Source organism: Cinclus cinclus, chromosome 10, assembly GCF_963662255.1.
Source record: "Cinclus cinclus chromosome 10, bCinCin1.1, whole genome shotgun sequence".
NCBI classification, from domain to species: Eukaryota; Metazoa; Chordata; class Aves; order Passeriformes; family Cinclidae; genus Cinclus; species Cinclus cinclus.
In genome coordinates this window covers 10,407,107-10,423,481 of record NC_085055.1, presented here as the reverse complement: position 1 = coordinate 10,423,481, position 16,375 = coordinate 10,407,107, and the positions used below count along the sequence as shown (strand labels likewise).

The window sequence follows — 16,375 nt, the reverse complement described above, 5'->3', positions numbered from 1 at the left end:
AGAGAAGGAGAGACACTTCTAGCCAGTTGAATAGATTCTTTTTAATGAAGCCAGGCTAAAACTTATTAGCCCCATCATCAGCTGTGTTGCTCAGGAGAACCAGGTCTGGCAGGGCAGCAGCTTTGCCCTCCTGGTCTGTGGTGAAGGAAGGGCAGCAGAATTTCAGCAGTTGCTTCAGATCCACACTTAAGCACAAAAAGCACGGAAAAATTTGCTAAGAACCTGCCCACACAGACACTAGATATTCTTTTCATATTTGCCATGACAAAAAATTCACGTTAACATTTTTGCAAGCACTGTAAGCCTGTATCAAGTATCAGCAAAGAGGCAGACAGGTGTCCTGACCACAGAGGAGACAGCATATGCAAACAGTTTGGAATTTATTACTATTAATTTTTAAAAGGAGAAGCAAATCCCAGAGATTTTTCTGTGCATGAAACATTTTCTGCTCCCTGTTTGATGTTGCTTTCAGACTTCAGACTTCAAATAGCTAACACTAACCTATGTCTCAAGCCTGCTTTAAACTGATGTCCCTTATGTGACCAGAAATGAATGCATGGTGAATCACTTATGCCACACACAGTGGGGGTGATGAGCAGTGGTCCATGACTCTTGACTGCTGCATGGACACGGATAAGCTGGGGGAAAGGAGGTTGCAGCTCTCTCTGCATCAGAGCCAGATAACTCAGCATAGTGCCTTTGCATTTTTGGAGCTGAGGGCACAAGCTCCAGGTCGACAGCCCGGCCACAAGGCAGAGAGAACAACCCAAGCACTGGCATTTTCTGCAAAGTGTGGAGAGAGAGACATAATCTGCATAGGCTGCACTTCCACTCTCTCTTGCCTGCCTTTAGGAGATGCTTAAGAGAAGCTGCATTTTAATTAGTATCCCAAACCAAGGGAATCTGATCTTTACAGTAAGGGAAAGGGAGCAACCCAAAGTTACAGACTTCAGGCTGTGTGGGTCCCAGCTCTTTGCTTCTCTGCTGACATTACTGCTTCCAGAAATTAAATCAAAACCCCACTTAACTTCACAGAGGTTGCAATTTGCATCTAAAGCACTGCCTAAGCCTCAGTTGTAATAAACAAATACAGCTTCACTGAAATCCAGTGAGTTATTCTGAGTCTGTCTGGTTACAGATCTGCAGACCCATAAACATTACAGCTCATCCAACCTCCAGCTAAGTACCTTCTAATAGACCACCATTATCCTTGTCAGATGGATTGGGATAACTTGTTTAAAGCAGTCTTGAATAGTCATTAGCATCGTTGGATTTTGGTGGTTATATTTTATGAATAAACCCCAGCAGCTATTAAACACTGGAACAAGGCATGTTAACAGTCCACAAACAGAGCTGGAGTGGAAATATAACTATGGTTTGGGATTTTCATTGGGAAATTGGTAAAATGGAGAGAAGACGGAAAATACAAAAACTAGACTGAGCTGAGCATACACACTAATGAGAGAAATCAACCACATTGACGGGCAATGAATGAAAAAAACACATGGAAGAAGGAAGCAAAATCCTTCAATTCTGTCCTCCTTTTGAGCCTTACTAACATTTTGTGTATAATGCATAGACAAGATGTTATGCAGCCAAGGAAACACAGATACATTTTGCTGGCTGTCACTGTCCCTAATAGCTGAGGTCAGGGTGGACTCCACTCCCTGGAGCCTTCCTCACCTCCTTGTAATAAACCATCCCAGTGGCAAACCTGTGCTGGCTGTGCTCCCCAGGAGCAGAGCAGCACTTCTGACCAGTTTTACAGATCCCTACCCAGGGATGAACACCACTACACCCATGCCATGGATACACCATTGTCTTCTTTAAACCATCTCACCAAATGAACTGGTTTCCCTCCAGCAAAAGACCACTCCATCTGCTATAACCAATCTCCTGTTCAGATTGCTGCTTTGCCACAGCTCTGCTGATAAAGGAGAATTCTGTTCTGTTTGGGTTTTTTTTCACGTCTCCTGACCGAATTATATTGCCAAGAATCAATTAACAGCCAAGCCTAAGATAGGGAGAAATGGAGGAGTCTTGCTTCAGGCTTTACAGAAAACACATGAACATCCCAGGCCCTGCCATGGGATTCAGGTGCCACTTATGAAAGGCCATCAACACCTCACCACAAAGAAGCCCCTTTCAACAGCTCCTCAACCTGCGAGCCTCCTGAAGGGACGGCCCTGACCAGGACAACTCTGGGTCAGCCAGGTAGAGGGGCAGCAGGGAACATTTGAGCTATTTCCTCATCTGACTTTAATTTTATTCTTTTATCACTCAAGCCAGGGAAGTACTCTGATCCACACATGTCCAGACATGGATCTGAAGCCAGCGCGTCAGGCAAGGCAGTGGCACTGCCAGGTCTTGTGCTAGGAGTGTAACAAAGGCACGGTGGTCCCAGCCCTTATCTCACAGCCTTTGGGCTATAGAGTGGCAGCACATGGGGGCCACGCATCCCAGCTGCTCTTCTGGGCTGGCATGTCACCACACTTGCTGTCTGGCTGTCACACCCACACAGGTGCCTGTACCGACCACAGCTCTCTCCTGGCTCAAAAGGGAAAGGGCAGGGAGTAACACAGAAACTCCACACACACCCACCACCAGTGTGTGCACAGGGATGCTGGGAGACAGGCTTATTTAGAGCTCCACAGAGTGCACTTCATCGTAATTCCCTCCTCTCTTCCAGCCCTGGATGCAGCCTTAAAAATCCATAGCTCCAGACAGCTAGCCCACACACTGCTATTCCAGCTCAGCGGGGAGAGGATGAGCTCAATTTTGCCAGGCAAATTGGAAGGAATCAAAAAAATTCAGTAGTAGTATTTTGCTAAAATCAAAGAAATACGCCCCCATCAAACTAAAGACAAAACAGAAAAAAAATATCTGGAGAAACAGTCCCTGCTATTGCTTCAATGGCCGAGAATTGTTTCCAGTTGCAACCAAAGCTTGGGTAGCTCAGGGGCAGGAGGAGAGCCATCACAGCCTGCCAGTGTCATGTGGCACTGTCCTCCTGCACCAAAGTGTCACTGAACCCTGACAGCAGCTTATCTGGGAGAGGGTGTTTGGACACTCTGCTCATGGCTCCCCAGCCCTGTTTGCTGAGCTGGATCTGCAGGGACAAACATCTGGGACAACAACCACACACATTCCTCTTGCACTGCAAATCAATACCACAAGTACACAGGAGCACCCAGCACATCCAGTAGCCCAGCAGGAGGTGGCTGCCAGTCCCTCGCCCAAGCCCCTGTCACACACAGTGGGCAGGTTTGCTCCCTGCTTGACAGGGACCTTCTTTCCACCAGACAATGTTGGAGCTTCCCAGAGACACCAAAGAGAAAGTCAGGCATAGCTGAAATAAGCACCTGGATCCACAAACAACAGATTAAATTCTCAAGCTACGAAACTATGTTTTAGCAAAAGTGCAATTGAACTCCATGTACTTGTTACATTTCTAAATATACTCTGGTTGTCAAGACAACAAAGAGACTGATGGATCTCTAAAGTGTACTGTATCCATTTAATTGTCAGCATTTCAAACTGACTCAAGGAGGGAAAAAAACTGCTGCGTGATAAGTCTAATTGTCATGGTTACCACTGGCTAACCCCATAATAAAAATATATATATTCTGGCTAAATGTGCCAAGCCATGTGAGGAGCAGATGGGAGACATTCTCATTACTGCAACAGCCTCCACTGGAAAACTAAACTTGAGGAAAGATGTGAGAGACTTTACAGAGATCTCAGACACAACAGACACCGTGGGCTGCATCTTCCCAGTCGTTTGGCAGCGTTCCTCAGGCTCTTCCGCTGTGCTTATCCACCCCAAGCGTGTTGGGACAGCCCACAGAGCTGGGGCTGCCTCACTTGTGAACATTCTGGTTTGGGGACTCATCCCTCACCGAAGAAACCCTGATATGTGAGTTGTTACTCCTTAAAAGCCTCTGACAACATCTGATGTGCAAACCACCTGGGCTTTGCACTCCCACCCTCGCCCCCTTGCCCTCCTCTCTCCTGACAGCGATACCCAAGCCCGCAGGAATGGCTATGCCAGGAGGCTGCTTCAGCCTGGACCTTCTGCTCCCACGCTGTTAACAGCTAAACCAAGGGCTATGTCCAGGCCTGGGGATGAGAAAACAAGTGGAAAGAAACAGGCCACTGCTGCAAATACTCAACCTGAGGCTGAGTTGGGAAGTGTCAACAAACCCCAGCCAGCCTGTGCAACCTAGCTGATAAACACGATTCAGCAGTGTGAAGAGCTCCACTGTTCACATGAGGTGCCTCCTGAAAGGGATGCTTCCCAAAAAGAGCCCTTAAACACTGGCTTTTGACATGGATCACCTCCAAAACAACATCTGAGTTATTACCTGGATATACAACGATTGTGGCTTTCCTTCACTGATAAGAACTCCTTCCCTACACTCACTGTTCACTTTTCTTTCATTAAATCAAATATAAAATTGCAGGAGAAAGGCATCAGTGTCATCCAGGTGTGAGAACCAATGGAAAACAATTTACATTCACCTGGTGAGCACTGACTTAAGATTTGGACTCAATGAGCCTTGTGGGTCCCTTCCAAATCAAAATATTCTGCGATTTCAATGAAAGGGGAGGTTTCCAGTTAGTCTGAAGCTTACCCAACATTTTTGACAGAAGCCATCTCAAAGTTGAATCATCCTTAAAATCTCCCCCAAACTGTTGCACTCCTTCACACAGATAAAAACTCTGCATCTCTGCTGTCAGACACTTTCAGGGAAACCATAAGGTGTTGCCTAAAACCATCTTCAAGAGAGCCACAAAGTAAAATCTGGTTGGAAAACACTGCTTAAGAGAAACACCACTTTCCAGGCGCCTCAAGCAACACATCTGAGTTCGTGATATTTTCCCTGAAGCTTGCCCCTGCTCATTACCAAGATGAACAATTTCTGAATTCCAAATATGAGATTCTTAGTGATATAAAATGAACTTTCGTGCCTACCAATACAGTCACAATGTGGTTCACTTCTTGTGCTTCACACAGTGGTCTGTGCCTAGAGATGGGCAGTGAAAGTCGAAACAGAAGTAGCACAGAAGAGTCATCTCTGGGGCTTGTGTGAGAATTATTTCAAATAGTACTTAAATTAAGAGATGAAAATGACTCTTGGGCATAAAGAAGCTTATGGTTTAATGAAAGTCAAAGGAACCTAGAGGTAGCTTTTTTTTTACAAGTATTTGGGTGCACCCAAGCCAATGCAGCATCAGCATTTTGTCCCTAGATAATTTCAAAACTAAGCATTACCCATAAGGAACTTCAAAGAGATTATAGTCCTGAAAGCTGCATCCAGATCTTAACTGAGCTGAAAATTCAAACAAACCAAAAGCTTAAAATCATGCTTCTATTTCAACACCATGCAGGTGCAGGAACCTAAGTTTGGTTTTCCTGTTACTGAAAGTGCTTGCCTAAGGCACCATGCTTTTACAGTTATGGCTTTGGGACAACTGTTTCATTCTGTACCAATAAAATATGTGCTCTCTGGAGCAAACTCCCCAGGATGACTCCTGTGCTTTGGCACAAATGGACTCATTTGTTTTAAATAAAAGGATGTTCCCTTGCATCATTTTAATTTCTCCTTTTTTTTTTTTGTAAGATAGACAAACAGTTAATTTTGCTAAATGAGTTCTCTGTTGCCATGACTTCAACTTCACTGCAAACACAAAGCCATCAAGCTCCTTTTCCTTGGGCACTGTTTTTTTTAAACAGGTATTTGATCATCTTGATTCTCTTGCTTCTTTTCTCAACATCTGGATTCCCAGCAATATCCTGCAGTCAGACAGATACATAATGGCTATAGCTACTCATTAAATTACAGAGATATTCCTGCACATACTCATCCCCTCGCAATCCACTTCTGCCAGCTGTGCCAATACATCCTCTGTGACTCCACAAGCAGGGCAGCACCGCCTGCAACAGCAGGCAGCAAATCTCTCCAAATGAAACCCTAAATTTATAGGATTAGGCCCTGAAAATCCTAACTTCCATGCTCCTACCAAGGGCCAGCCAGCAGGTGCCTACTCACCATCAAGCCAGACTGTTGCCCAGGATTTTGCCCCAGACCAAAACCAGAAGTCCAAAGTCCTTCCCACTGCCTCAGTTTGTCTGGTGGATGAAAAAGGCTGCACAGGCATCACCTGCCTCAATGGGGTGTTACAAGATTGGCTGAGTTAATATTCACGGAGTATGCTGGGGATTAAGTGTATTACAGACTTTACTGAGGAAGAGAGCTTTTTCTTTTTTAATGTTTGCATTGACTAGACAGACTAAGTAGAAACAGCATTTGTAGCCTACAGCCATCAGCCATTATCCTAGTAAATGGCTTATTACAGCATGCAGCCTACCAGCTCACCTCCAACCAGTCTCGCTTAAACGCATGTAGGTGGAAGTGCTGCTCATTCCAAAGAACTTTCTTTTTCACTGTCTCTGTCTGATGGAGACTCTGGATAGCTGGCTCACAAGACAGAGCTTAGGATATAAATATTTCAGTATGAGCTTGTTGTTCAGTACCTATTTACAGCAATCACAGAACAATTAATTACCTCCCATCTAAGACTAATTCCCGTCTCTCCCAAAAAGGGGAACTGAGTTTTGTCCCAAGACTTTCAATTTCCTGATGAGTCACAGCAGACACACTACAAAAAGCTCAATACTTCAATCAGACTGCTTCTTATCCAGATATATTCAATATATTACTAAGACGTGGAGTGTGCTATTTTAAGGGCTGATTTCAGGCATTGTATGCATAATGCTTTCTCATCTGAACAAGCGCTTTCCCCTGGACAAGGCAGATGTACGTCCTACACCACCAACCCTTCTGCCACCCCAAATCCTATAGGTAAATAAACACTGCAAAAGCAGAAAGTGAAGAATTGCACATTTGGTGCACTGATTTCTACAACAAGGCAGCCCTCTCTCCCACTTGACTAATTCATTCCCTGCCCTTTGGCAATACAATAACTTATGTGACAGCAGCATCTGACAAGAAGAAAACATTCACAGACTGCACAGGTTGCAACAAGTCCACAGCATCTTGCTATCTTCATTCGAGGGTCAAGAATCATACAGTTCTTGTTCTGCCCCAAGGAGTAACACTGCATCTCTGTGCAAATCCTCAGCTGTCCCCAGTTCCCACCCACTCACAAGCTCCTAGGCTCCATCAGGCAGGCAGGAGACACTTTGCCCAACCTCCACAGCATAGATTATAAGTACCAGCAGGTGCCCTGTGGTCCTCCTTATTTACTTAATTTAACAGACTTAGATATAATTTATTGTGTCAATTTGACAATTGTTCCCAGCTGGGTCATTTGAGCCTACAACAGGTTGCACTCTGCCTCAGCCTGACCATAGCCAGCTGAGGAAAGTGCCTCATCCAGGCAGTCTGTGAAGACCAGAGCCATGGTCTCATCTCCCTGGACTAGGTGCATGCCTAGGTTCTCACAAGTAATGCTGTTAAAAGCCCCCAGACACCAATAGCTGCCTAAAAAGTGTGTGGCTATGATGACAAATAGGTTAAAGAACATAATGTTTGGGTGACAGACAGCTGTGCTGTTGGTTGTAGAGTTGCTGCTCTGCCATCAAGGACATCAGCTGCTTTAAGAGCAGCCACAGCACACACGCCACCTCAAGACTACCCCATGCTAATTGTTAGCAGCAGCCTTCCCCCTGGCACAACTGGACTGTGCAAGCAGTTTCTGCACAAACAGCACCAGTGCCAGTTTCTGCCAAGCCCATGCTAATTACAAGTGATTCCAGACGAAACGCTCTGAAGTCAGAAAGTGTTTAGGTGACGTGTAACCAAGGTCTCACATTTGTCTAACCAGCTCTCCTGTGGTGAATCAATCTACCATCAGCTATGAAGATCTGACATGGCCTCTTCTCTTTTTGCCTCCGTGGAAAAACTTTTTCATAAATTCTTATTTTATGTCAACAAAAGTGCAGAACATTTTCAATCCTCACAATGCCCTCAGCCTGTTGGTGTAACTGAACTGTCACATCAGCACAGAGGATGTGGTCACCAGTATTCCATCCAAAGCAGCAGATCCTCCAAGGCTCAGCAGCTCCTTAGGTGCTACTTTAAAAGTGTCAATGTCTCCTCATTTATCTCAAAACCTGAGAGCACCTCAGGAACGTTCAAATAGTTTCACAAACTGTGAAAATGAAAAGGGTGAATGGGGAAGGATCATTTCACCTATCCAAGCCCAGCTTGGAAGAAATAGACTGAGCTGTGTTTTAAGTTTAAGTTTAAGACATGGTAAATACCCTCTTGAGTAGGCTCAGTTAGGTGACTTTAACTAAGATGAGTAAATAAATTTTATTGATTTCCATTAAATACACTATTATCTCAGTCTGGGTGCTTATTGGACAGGCACCAGGCTCCACAAGATCGACAACGACATTCACTTTGAGCTGCAGGTGACAGAGCAACACAACCCTGAATACACACAAGACCCCAGCTGGAATCTCAGCATCTCTTCCCTCCATTTTTTAAGTACCTGTGGTAAAGCTTCTTGAGCAAGCATGCACTGGGCTATCCAGCTCTAACCAGAACAGAAACATCTGCTATACTGTGCAGTCTTCCTCTCCCATGGATGGCAACCAGCTCCCTTGGAGAAGGTCTCTGCTCCTGCCTGATGCTATGAGCTGATGGCTTTGGCCATGCTGCAGAAGGTGCCTGTGGAGTCACTGCCCCAAAACTAGTGCCAGTAACTTTCTTAAAACTAGTGTTATGAATAAAGAGAAAATATATGACCACAAAAAAAATCCTCAATTTAAAAGGAATCATAAATTATCTTTTTGATTTTTTTGGAGAACAGTGGTAGTAGCATAGGGGTCTGCAGCCTAAAGAGACAACTGAGGAGATTCAAACTCATCTGATGTTCTTAAAACATACAAGACCAGGACTCTCCCATGCTAGGCAAGTGCACATGTGTTCCTGAAAAGCCATTTGGAAAGTTTTTAAATGAAGTAGGAGAAAAATAATCCTGCTTGGTCCATGCCTGTCTCTCCCTCTCCTCCCATTAGAACATGGAGAGAAGGTTGGCTTAGAGCAATACAACATTTCAATTTGAATATGAATCACTCCTCTGGTGAGAAAACAAAGCAGAAGCCCATTTCATACGAGCCTTATCTGAAGATATAATGAAAACCAATATATATAACAGGAGCAATTGAAATGGTGAAAATACTGCCTCAGACAAACAAACAGCACTTCCCAGTCTAGGAGATACCAAAGTGCTTTACAAACTCATAGAGCCAGGAATAATTTCATCTGCCTCTGAAACATGGCTATCTTTGGATGGGTACTCAGCACCATGCTTCAGTTCGTAATGGATGGAAGAGCATCATCAAGCAGGAACTGTGAGAGAGTTCAGGACAGCATGATCCTTCAGTGGGAACTGCACCATTCTTCTGGAAACTAGAAGTTGGGTTTAATTTTGATTCTTACAATTCAAAATGCTGCCATGTGGGGCAAGCAACTGAACATTCACAAGATGCTGTACTTAAAATTTAAGTGACTGGATGTACAAAAGATGGAAATCCAACTCACGTATGCTGGTATCCTGTAGCTTCTGACTCAAAAGCAAGAAAACAGCAGCTAGGTAGAGGATTAAAATTTCTGATCTTCCCTGGGGATTATGAATTAATTTCTTATCATCCCACAAAGCTGAAGGGTCAGCATTTCCTCCCCCTCGTTCAGCCACTCTCTCCAGATGGAGTTTAGGGTAAAACGCTTCTCCTCTCCCCAGCTCCCCTCCAGCAGACACAGAAACACTCAACACTCAGGAACAGGCTGGAAGCAAGCACAGCATCACCATTCACCACTGCTAATGAACATCAGCCTTGTGCTTCAGCTGCACTGAAACATTGACAGAAACACCATTTTCACCCTCTCTCCTTTGCCCCTTGGCTCTTCCACCCACCACTGTGACCGTGGCACACCTCACTGACATGGCCTGCTGTCACAGAGCTGGCCAACAGGGAACTGCTCCAAACTGAGGCCCTTCTCGTGCTACTGAAACATCAACAAACCACAACAGAAGTCCTTCAAGGGCAGGAGACCTGAGCAAGTGATCTGCACATTTCCAAAGCTAAATGTTTACTTCTCTTCCTGGCAGCATCTGTAAGCTTGCAGACTACTTATCTTCATCTCAGAAACAGCTACTTAGTCCTGCAAACACATCAGCAATTCACCTTGACTCAAAAGAATGGATTGCTGAGCTCTGAGGAAACAATGAAAAAATCATCTTTTTTCTTACTTTTTTGCCAAATGTCTGTTAAAGCTTTTCTGAAAGGAGTTTACTTAATCTTTTCCCATGTTACATTATATATACAGCTGCTTTTCCAGAAAGAAAACAAAACAAAACTTGGTGCACAAATACAAACAAATCTGGTTTTGGCCTATCTGCCTAAACCAAAAGCCAGCTTCCTTTTCTTATGGCTCAGGAGCAGAGACCCAAAGCCAGATAATTCCTAAGATTTCTGAGAGGCTGACTTTTGAATTGGCTTGTTTTTGTCTTCAGTACCTTGGGACTGCATGACAATTCAAGGGGAAATGCCCTTAAAATGAACATGGATTTGAACACCAATTTGAAAAACTACTACCAAACCATTTTTCTTTGTAGCAGTGACATCTCTCCAACCATGCAATTGTATTCTTACCACTTGGGAGACTTGTCCTCATCTTGATTTAAGCAGACCTAATTAATTTTGGTTTTGTTGGGGAGGGGAAAAAAAAAAAATCAACAAATAAAAAAGGAAAATTACAATGAGCTTAACATGCCATACAGGTAAAAGGAATTGCCAGGAGATTCAGGTAAAAACAATTAGTCATTGATTCATCAAACAAGTCACTGAGATGTCTTAAGAACAAGCTATTAAGAGAAGTCACTATTCCTCTCCACCTTTTATTATTAGCTACTGCTGGAAGTGATCTCTTCTGCAAATCTCAAGACCATTTTGAAGTGCTGGAGATTTCAGGAAGTGAAAAGTTGTTCTCAAAATGAACTAAACTGCTTCAAAAATCTATTAAAGGTTGCATTGTGCTTCTTTCTCACCACTGAGCATTTCAGATGAACTACCCACTTAAAAAAAAGAAACCACTGTGCAGTTGTAATTGAGGGTCTAGGTTGGATGGGGCTTTGAACAATTTGGCCTAATGGAAAGAGTCCCTGCCCAGGGAAGGGTTGGAAGATGATCTTGAAGGCTCATTCAAACCCAAACCATTCCATTAGAGTCCCAAATTTGGTGATACAGGTGCTTTTAAGTTGTAGAAACTGAATGAGAGAGAAGTTACAGAAACAAGGGAAGGAAAAGGTGTCCAGTACCACTGGAGAAAGCCACTTCCAAAACCCCAGGAGAAGCACGGGTCCCCTGGTGTCAGCCCTGGCACAGCCTTGAGAAGGGCTCAGTCAAGGAGCTGGCACTGCCTGCAGCCAGCAGACTCCAGAATCTGCTCAGCCTGGCAGAAGAGTGGGAGTGAGACTGCTGGCAGGAACAGAGCTGGTGGAGATCATAAACGGAGGAGTGTTGTAAAACACGGAGGTGAGCACAGACTGAAGCTCACCTTCACAGCTCCCCCCAGAACAGCGCAGCTCGCCAGGCTCTCAGCTCTGAAACACGTCCAGATTTCGCTGGATCAATCCAGGAACCTCATTGCTATGCATGTTTGTTCTCACACGCAAACACGGCGAGGTTTTAACCACACACATTTTGCACGAGTCCCGCAGGCCCAAACTTTCAGGTTACTCAGGAAACTTGGTCTTACATGGGATTGTAAACCAAAGGAAAGAGATTATAGATAAAGGCAACAACCACGAAGAACTACAGAGCAATCTGGGTTTGAAGGGAGCTTTAAAGCACTCCAACACTGAAGTACCCCCAAAAAAACCACCTTTTCTTAAAACAGGACTTACTTAAAAGGATTGCACCAACAGAGCTCCCAAAACTGATTTAATCACGTGAAAATATGGGCTGGGCTCCCTCCATTTAATCTCACTCCCAAGCGGAAAGTTCTCATCCAAGCTATGACATACTCAGTTCCAGCAGAACAATTAGGTGACATTAGATAGGCAGCTGTGACTCTCAGAAATAAATTACCTTGCTATTTACCACTATGTGCTATGCCTTTAAAAGTTTCCAAAAGTAATGGTCTGTTTCTGTGCATACTGGAATATTCAAGAGCATTTCATCTAATTTCTCATATCAAGAAAAGAGCAATTAGATCAATAATGAAACAGGAGAGCTCCCTTTTACTTTCTGCGGTTTGCAAAGAGGTTCATGTTTCTGTGTGAGCACAGCTCTTGTTTTAGTGATGTGAAAGTGTGTGGTTTGTGCGATACCCAGTTTCTTCTAATATTCGAGTTTCTGTTGTTACCTACCTACAATTTACAGTAAAGCATCTTTTATTCTCACACCTCTCAATTTCAAAATTAGACCAATTTTCCCAACAAGACTTTATTACCCATGCAAACCTTTAACAAATACTGGAAAACTTGCTGACAACACATTCCTCATTAATATAGCATGAAACCACCCAAAACATCACTATTGCTACCGAGTCAACCTATCATGTGTCTGTCTATACAGACACATGAAGCAGCAAACGCAAACCTTACTTTGGGGAAAAGGACTATTTTTATGTTCGGAAATGCAACTAGAATTCCATTGAAATTCATGCTGACAGGCCCAAGGCATCACATGCAGTGGGATAAGATTATTAAGCAATACTTGAACCACTGTGTATACATCACTATTGTGCCATTTGCTGTGATTAGATTGTTATTATCATCAAAAGATTTCAAAAGAGTTAAAATTTTCCCCTACCTCTGCAAAGCACAAATCTAACTCCAGCAAAAATTTCTGAAGAACCCTCCAAATGGGAAGGACACTGCAATTACTGGGGATGTGTAATCTACTGGCTCTAGCATCAAACCAAACCAAGTCATTTATAGTATTTTGGCCCTCTCCACAACAGACAAGAGCACAGATATTTTAGCCAGAAATGTTAATTTCCAGATAGTTGCTTCTGGCCATGTGCTCTGCTTACCATCTTTGACTGTGCTCTACCTGTGGCTCTCAAAGAAATGCATCTTTGTCAAATATACTGAAGGTCCTGAAGAGAAAATTATCCTGCTGCTACAGCACAAACATCAATTCAACAACAAAATTCTAAAACCAACTGGAATACTAAATATTTCTGAAGAAGCAAACTAAACCAGCATCAGCAAGGTTTTCAACCCTGTATTGAGTCATCTGGTCAACTCTGTAGTCTGAACCTACTAAATGCACACCCTAAAGAGTTGCCACTTCTAAGTGATGCCCCGTTCTGCATCTCTCTGGGCCAGCCTTGTAGTTTGCATACAAATATTGTTAATGGCCATAAAACCATCATGCTTTATCTGGCATTAATTTAATAATGATGCCAATGCACTGCACTACCCAGTCACCCAGCTGCCTTGACTTAGATTAATTCAGGCAAGACAGAATACAAATATTCAAACTCCTTGATGCATCTTGCACCCACCCAGGGAGGACTTGGCTTTCAGCCACACTGCATAAATCCCAGTCGGATTAGTCAATGTTCAAGAGACTCCTTTTATGGGATAAGTAAGGAGGTCAAGTGCTAAGATGTGTAAAAAAGGACATGATGGTTGTACATAATCCCCCACAAGACACATTCCTCCAACCCTCTACAGTCGGCAACAGAGATGTCTAAATGCACACAGCAAAACCCATTCTAACCAAGGCCATGAAAATGAAACTGGCAAATGCACCATTTATCATGCCATCTTAACATGAAATTAATGTATCTGATTAGATCACCAAACATGGCAAAAAAGACATGTTTGGAAGAGATGTACAGAGAGTATCAAGAGACTACTGCTTACCTGGTTGTAGCTGAAGCAGAACTGCTGAAAACTTTATGCCTCCCTGCAGACAGCCCTGATGCTCTCAGGAAATACCAGCAGCTAAATCTGGACTATCACAAGACTCTTTAAGACATCCTTCTCAACTATTTGGGCAATGCGCAATAAAACTAAGGTACACCACACTCTGCCCCAGCTAGGCGTTCCCACTGTGGGCAGCTGCAGGTCAGAAAATGCTGTTTAACCAAAATGTTTAAAGTAAGGGTGAGTAAGCCAAAAATATTCTTCTAAATCACAGTCACAATTGATCATGGTGACCATGGAGCTCAAGCATGCCAAATTTCAAAGGCACCTGGCTTCCCCACTGCTACATCTTCAAGCAGGAGACCTGATTGCAATCTGCATCCCTCCAGCCTCAGGTATTTCTCAAATTTGAACAACATTGTAGGATCTGTCTTTGGAATACAGGTAAACCCGGCCTTGACACAGTGAACAGACCACAGGAACAGCTTTGTTTATTTTAACATAAACTCTTGACACACCTTAGGAGTGCCATCAGTTGCCCTACCCTTCACAAGAACACCAGAAAGGAGCTCAAGCAGCTGCTGCAGCTAAACCCAACGCTGGGAATGGCTCCGAACATCTCTCTGGAAACTAGTGTGATAATAAAACTTCTGCTGAAGTCACACAGCTCTCAGGCAGCTCAAGATGGGCTATCAGGAAGTGGGACCCATCTCAAACCAACCACAAGCTCCTCGCCAGCAGATTCCCATCAGCAGCACAGCACCAGTCATTGCCCTCACCTGGGCACTTAGCCATAGGAAAATGTTGGAAAAGCCTCTTCCTTATTTCTCCTGCCTCAGATGAGTTCATAAATCACCACCACTGGAGATGAACTGCCTTCCCTCATTGATAACCTGAGTGGGATTTGGACCACTGACAGGATTTCTCCTCATCCTCCAGAACCAGCCTGTACACCATCTCCCCCATCCCAACACTAACAGAGTTTGTCACTGGATCTGAGTGACCTTGGCACAAACAGTAATTCTTGTCTCTCTAAGCAAGAATCTGGGAAAGCAGCCTTTATTGGACAGGTATGTCTGGCTGAGATTTGTGATCAGATGCAATGCACGGTACAGTGTGTGACCTGGAGAGATATTGACATCAGCTAAGAGCAGCACAGATTTCTTTCTTCCCTGTCCCTCATTAGCCTCAGAAGCTGGCCTTGCCAGCAGCAGTCATGCAAGCTGAGACAACAAAGCACATTAATGATGGGCCCCATCATGTTCCATATTAATTACTGTAGCTGGTAGTAAACTGCTGGTTATAAATCATATTTTGATAACCTGCCCTTTCTTTGACAAGAGAGCTCCAATGTTTAATGTTGCACTTAATCCTCAGATAATACCCCAGGAGTCCTCACTGTGCCCAGCAACAAATCAAAGCAACCTTCAAAAGGCTGGCACGGGTCTCTTTTCCTACACACCCCAACCTGAAACTATTCTGTTGCATCAACTTTGTTATAGGTCAGCTCCAAAGGCTGAATTGCCAAAAACAGCAGCACACTCAGTGTCCACAGGGCTGTCCCAGCATTTCTCTGGGCTGGCGAAAGCCATGTACATGTTGTACATGTATCCCAGCCTTCCAGAAATGCTGCATTATCACAGTGCTCTGCAGGGCAAAATAGCAGGCTAGTAGTCCACAGAATATCCCCACGTTCAGAAGAGAGCAGGATTACTTCTACCTAGAACTGAAACAGTCAACTAAAAATCTATCCAAAGCCATCATATTCTTATTTTTGTTTCTTTTTAATTCAGTGACATTTAGCTAGCAGAACAGCTGTTAGCAAAGGTCTAGGAGAGGTGGAATCCCATTTTCTATATAAAGAATTATGTTTTGGAGGAAACTGCAATTTGACAAAAATACCTATTTAGCAAAGTACATTTTAAAAAGTGGGAAAATATGCTCTGCTTTTTCTAAGATAGCAAAAGATCCACCATGGCTCATGAAAATTAGCCCAAGTCTTAGGAACAAAGATATTAAATTACTTTGCAATGAACATCCAGGAAGATAAGGAGGAAGAATGTGGCCTCTAAGAAGCAGCATGGGGAGAGACCCTTCTTCATCTCAGCCAGATCTGCCCATCACCTCCCACCACAATCAAAACACGTGAAACTTCTCTTGGGCTTCTCACAGAGCTGCTCCAGCTTTTACTGGTAACAAGTGGCTGGCTTCAGAAAGAGCTGGGTCAAGCCTGATATAGTCAGCACCCTCCTCTATTTTACTTTGAAGGCACAACACCACACCAAGCAAGAACAAGATGTTGCCCTTGCAATTAACAGTGCTAAAAATCCCAACAGCTCAGGAAGAAAATCAGCAGTGGTAACCAAGAATCCCATCCACTCCTCCACAGAGGGATGTGAAGCCCTGCAACCTCACTCCAAGCTGCAAATTAAAAGTGCTTACAAGCAGTCAAGGG

General features: G+C 43.8%; 1 protein-coding gene across 2 annotated transcripts in view; it reads right to left on the bottom strand.

Moving 5' to 3' along the window:
* LPP (LIM domain containing preferred translocation partner in lipoma) overlaps positions 1 to 16,375 on the bottom strand; it is a 298,039-nt gene that overhangs the window by 226,950 nt on the left and 54,714 nt on the right. The window lies entirely within an intron of this gene.